Below are 5,621 nucleotides of genomic sequence, written 5' to 3' on the forward strand. Positions count from 1 at the left end.
ACTTATCCATGGCTAGTCTATCACGATCACTACCTCCCCTCACCAATGGGTCCCATTGGATGTTTTGAGCTCTCTTGACTAGATTGACAACTTCAAGAAGACTCTGGATAGGGCCATGGATAATGTCCCTATCTCTATCCACAAGTATTCCCCTCGAGGAACCTTCATCTTTTCTCCTTCATTTGATAGAATGTGATGCAGCCCTTGTCATTCTCCTTGCAACTAGAAAGTTTGATGAAAATGTTCAGGAGCCTTCCAAGGATCTTTTTGCATCCACAAGTGGTGGAGCAGGTCAGTCTTTGTTCACAAGTTGTGGAGTAGATGATACAAACTTAGACACAGATCCTAAGGTACATGTTGTAGAACTAGCCATAGATCAAAGCCGAGAGTCAAGACATCCTATCAGCATATCCTGCTCATACAAAACCTTCCTCTACCTATGATCTTAATGAGGCAACAGCCAAGCCACACCTTGCATCAATCGATCCAATAACTATTGAGGGTGACAATGAATATGTCCCCTTAATGATGTGTTGGAAGAGACCAAGCTTTGAGAGGATGAGACACTATGGCATGGATGATGCATGTGAGGATGTCATTGACTTTTGTGCTCCCATTGATCCAACAATCAATGAGATTACATGCTTTGATGACTCATGCATCACTGATTGAGGCCAACCATCTCACACAGAAGGCAATCAAGGAGGTCGAGCCAGAGTATGAGACGTCTAAGGATGAATTTTGAGATTTGTAGAGGTTGTTGTTTAGGGACAATGATGAAGAAGCTAGCACCTCTAGTCCTCATCGATCTCACAATGCACCACCAGAAAATGGGGTCCAGTTGGACACTACCAATGGATACTCTTTGCAATGAGGTAGAAAAGGTATGAACTTTGCTAGGTGTTAGGATTAATTATCATATTGCTTTCATTGTTTGTTTCCGTTTCCAATCAATTGTTCTATTCTTGCATAGAAAATCCCAGCCTATCTTCAATGAGCAATGTGTAAAATTTAGAGTTTCATGATACCAAGCCTCAACTTAGTATATTCTCATGATTTTTCACATAGATGTCCCCAGGCATGTATATGCATACAATAAAATATTCAGTGCAAATAGGACCTAAAAGATTTGGTGCTTCTAGGGCCTATTTGAACACTTGATATTTTATTGTATGCATATAGATGCCTAGGGGGCCAATGGATTGAATCGAAATGAAAAATATTAAAATCATATAGGCTTAGGGTTTTGAAAAATTTTTCATCAATGGTCATTTTCAAGATATTTTGTGGCTCAATAAATATGCTATGCTTAAGGGTGGAAGCAGAGGATCTTCTAGGGGACTGGTGGCTTCAATCGGTCTCTACATGAACAAAGTGACTCCACACATATTGGTCTTCCATCGGCAATTTGCCCCGGATGGAAAGTTGAAGATAATGAAGCTTAGTGTCCTTAATTGGATGCTAAAGATAAAAGGTAATCCATCACAATGTGGATTGTGTGGTTTTGGTTAAGCACAACATTGTTTTATTTTTGTTTCCAGACACATGATCTAGGCCTTTTTGTTCTCGGACACATGATCTAGACCCCTCCATAGCGTCATAGTCATTGCAGGGCTAGCTAATGTTATTGATCCCCAAGCCATAAAGAATGAAATTGTTGAACTCTCTCGTCTCCAACAAGCTAAAGAGGGGGGGAAATCCAATAGGAAGAAGCATGGGCTAGAGTAATATGTGCCCTAAGGGCTTATCAATGTCATTTCTTTTTGAATAAATGAAGACTATCTTTTTAATTGACTCTTTCTTTGTTGCTCAATATTGTTTTCATTGTTTAACTTGCATGTAACCAAAATAGAGACTAAAGCATAATAATACTTTTTTTTTCCAAATTGCATGTAAGTGAATTGAAAATTGCAAAGACAAAGTTGTAAACTACAAATGATGTGGGAAAAAAGAAACCTTATTATATTGAAATGATCCAGATACAACATTGAGATTACCAATGACGTAATACACTCATCAAACCTAACTATCACCCAAGGCATAGTACCCAAAAAAACATCGATATCTTTGCCTCACCTAAGGCATACAATGAATTGCATATCCTTTGCACGGTGATGTTGCCCCTATGGATGAAAGCCATTTGGAGATCGTCCATGAGGTCTACCAAGTAGACCTCAGATGCATGCTATAGGGCAAGCAAGGCATCTACCAATATACATGAATGGGTAGGATCTGCAACCCCATTCTACTGGTACCACCTGGACATCTTGCCAAGGTTTATGTTTTGCATGACCTCATGCACCACCTTCACAAAGCTTGCCTTCAGGATGAAAAGATCAATGGACTTTTGGCACTTATGGATCTCTCGAAGTGGACCATGAGTTGGAGGTCTTTGGCCTAGTGTTCTACCTTCTAATTTCATAATTACATGCATTGGGCAGTAATTCTGTGAAAAAAACATGGATGATTTGTGGTTGCTATTCTTGTGATGGGCATGGACAAGGTGCCTACTATTGCACCATGCTCGTTCTTAGAATGATTTTAGTGTTGCTTGCATTTAATCCTAAAACCAAGGACAATGTGTTTCCTTGTGCACCAATTGCTTATGCAATGACTCTACTGGCAACAACTGTGATAATAGTATCATTTATTTAAAGTTGAAACTTAAAAGATATTACACCCGACAAGTATAACAACTCAGCCGTTGCTGCCTGGAGGATGGGCTCATGGATCTGGCCTCCCCTGTTGTGCTACTCTCTCATGATGTAGTTGCTCATTCAGATTCATTCTCTGCTCCATGTAGTGATGCACTACTTCCTTGCTCTCTTCTTTCGTTTCCACGTCCTCTAGATTTGTTGGTCATCAAACGGGAATATTATTGTGGTTTTGGGGCCTCTCATTGCCTCTTTTTGGGTTTGGGGGGGGGATCATTGAAGGTTTCTTCATCACTCTCACTCAACTAGTGACCAAGCTTTTTGGCCTTTTGCTTGTGCTTGGCAATGGGGGATGGAAAGGGAGAGGGGGATGGCGTAAGTGCAAGGATGGGGTGCAAAATCAAGGCTAGGTGGTGGGGGTGTCGGAGTGAAGAGCTCTTGAAATGATGAAATCAAAATGAAACCCAATTCCTTTATATAGGGCCCATAACCCTAGTTTTTACAAACAATGTTTTTAAAACCTTGAACTCCAAAAACAAAAAATTGAATCAACCTTGAGCAAAAACTTATAATATAACATGCATGAACTGAAATTTTCCTTTTTTATTACAATTCATAGCATCTATAGATCGACTTTATTACAGATGATATAATTAAAATCACAAAATAATTATAAATTTGATGCATGGCCATCCACATTAAAAGAGTCCACACCATCAATTTCATTTGACTCCACCAATAATGCACCCTTACCTATGATAGGTTGCATGCCACCTTGCATGATTTTGCCTTGCATTTGATGAATTGTATATTCTTCTTTTACATTCAACATTAACATCTTGCACTACATGAGACACTAATAACTCTTTGAATGAAAACCATGTACTATGCAAAAGGATTCTTTCTCCAGAAGGGTCTCCATATTCTGGCTAAAGTCATTCACCACTTTGATGAAGCATTGTTGACTCCTTTTCTTTTGTAGTAGAGGAACCAAGGTATCAAGAGCCAACTAAACTCGAGCCTTTTCTAATCTTTCCACCCCCCTTCCCCCTCATTCACAATAGGCATTTGTAACTTTCTCCATATGTCAAACTCATCAGCACGTTTGAGCATGTAATTCTTTTTCTTTATAGAAAGCAATTCTAAAGCCTTGACACCACCAAAGCTTGGCTTGCATGGAACATTGCTTGCTTTTCTAGACCTTTTCTCATCTTTTGTAATCTTTACTTGCCCAGAGTGTAGTCCCATATTAAAAAGAAACTTTTCGATTCTTGCTATCATCATCTCACTCTCTCGTTCTAGCTTCAAGTTATATGCGTCAATGATGTAGAGGTGCATCAGCTATTAGATATGCTCAATGCCCCACCCTCCTGGTAACCACCAATGGTCCAAGGTGCTCAAGTTATAAGGCCCCCATATGAGGGGAAGCCTTGTGTTAGCCCGAGACATCGGATGGATCCTGACTTGTATGTTAGATGAGGTCTATCAAGAGACCATTGATGGTAGAAAGGTGATTGTGTGGGAGCCCCTTATTCTTGCCGGGGCTAGGGGACTAGCTGGCCCCTAGCTAGGGGGTCCCAAGGGGGCTAGCGACCCCTTGGTGGGGGTTTGGGGTGAGAGCCCCCGAGGCAATGATAAAGGGAATATTCCTTGAATATTCCATGGATGACTAGTCGGTTCCACCGACTAGGTTGACTGGTCGGCTCCATTGACTAGGTCGACTAGTCAACTCCACCGACTATGTTGATCCAACTACCACCCTCATAGCTATAAAGAGGCGACCTCCCTAGTCCATTGTATCAGATCAGTTCAGATCAAATCAGATCTTCCAACTAGTAGCTCTTTACCTAGTATCTATCTAGATTGCCATCTAAGCTCCATTGTGGGAGCGCACGGCTGGACAGAGCCATCATCTGTACTACATCAGTATTGAAGGAAAATTTTATTCATCTCTAGTTTGTTGTGTACTCTCTATTCTTTGTTCAATTTCTATTCTGCTACGCCGTGTAATTTAACATGGTATCAGAGCCCAGGCGGTTCTAAGGATTAGAGAATAGAAGAGAGGCGAGGGCTTCAACAGCATATGGAGTGATGGCAATAGGAAGCGGTTTGGTTTCAGTAGCTGCTACTACACCAACAATCCAGGCGTTGAGGATTCGCCCACCAGCCTTCACTGAAGGCAAGCTAGATGGTATAAACTACACCCTGTGGAAGTTTAAAATTATTGCTCTTCTAAATTCATATGAGCTTCTAGAGACAGTACTGGGGACTGACCCAAAACCACAAGGAACCCTTGACCCAGCAAATTCGGGGAGTATGATACCTCATAATGTCGACCTTCTACAAGCTTGGAAATTTAGGAATGTAGATGCTTTGTGTGCCCTAGTTTCAAGTACTACTGATAGTGTTTTGACCTTAATTCTCAGCATACATCTAAGGCAACTGTGGCTTGGAACATATTGAAGAGTCAGTATGAGATGCAGAATCAGACAAGGATCCAGAACCTAGAGAATCAACTTGCAGCTGAGAAGTTTAATGAAGGAGAGACAACGGAGGCGTTCATAACCCGAATCAAAAATCTGCGTGACCAGATGGCTGGTGGTGGGATACAAAAGACTAGTGAAGAGCTAGCTTAGCAGTGTCTTCGGATATGTCCACCAAGGTTTGATGGACTGGTAACAGTGCTTAACACTCAAGTGAGACCCCAACCATTGTCATTTGAGGAGTTCTGTGCTTTACTTATGGAGGAGGAATTGAGGCTTAAAGCTCAAGATGGAAGCGGCGGCAATGGGCATGCTGCATTCTCTAGCACTGCGAAAGGCAAAGGTGGTTCCTCCACCAAAGGTGAGTCCTCTACTATTGGTGACAAAAAGAAGAAGGGCGGCAAGAAGAAGGTTCAGGGAGAATGCTTCTACTACAAGAAGAAGGGCGATGTGATTCCAGATTGCCAGGTCAAGAAAGCAAATA

The sequence above is a fragment of the Dipteris shenzhenensis genome, chromosome 6, assembly GCF_047967505.1.
Source record: "Dipteris shenzhenensis isolate YYH24624 ecotype China chromosome 6, Dip_SZ_1.0, whole genome shotgun sequence".
Taxonomy (NCBI): Eukaryota; Viridiplantae; Streptophyta; class Polypodiopsida; order Gleicheniales; family Dipteridaceae; genus Dipteris; species Dipteris shenzhenensis.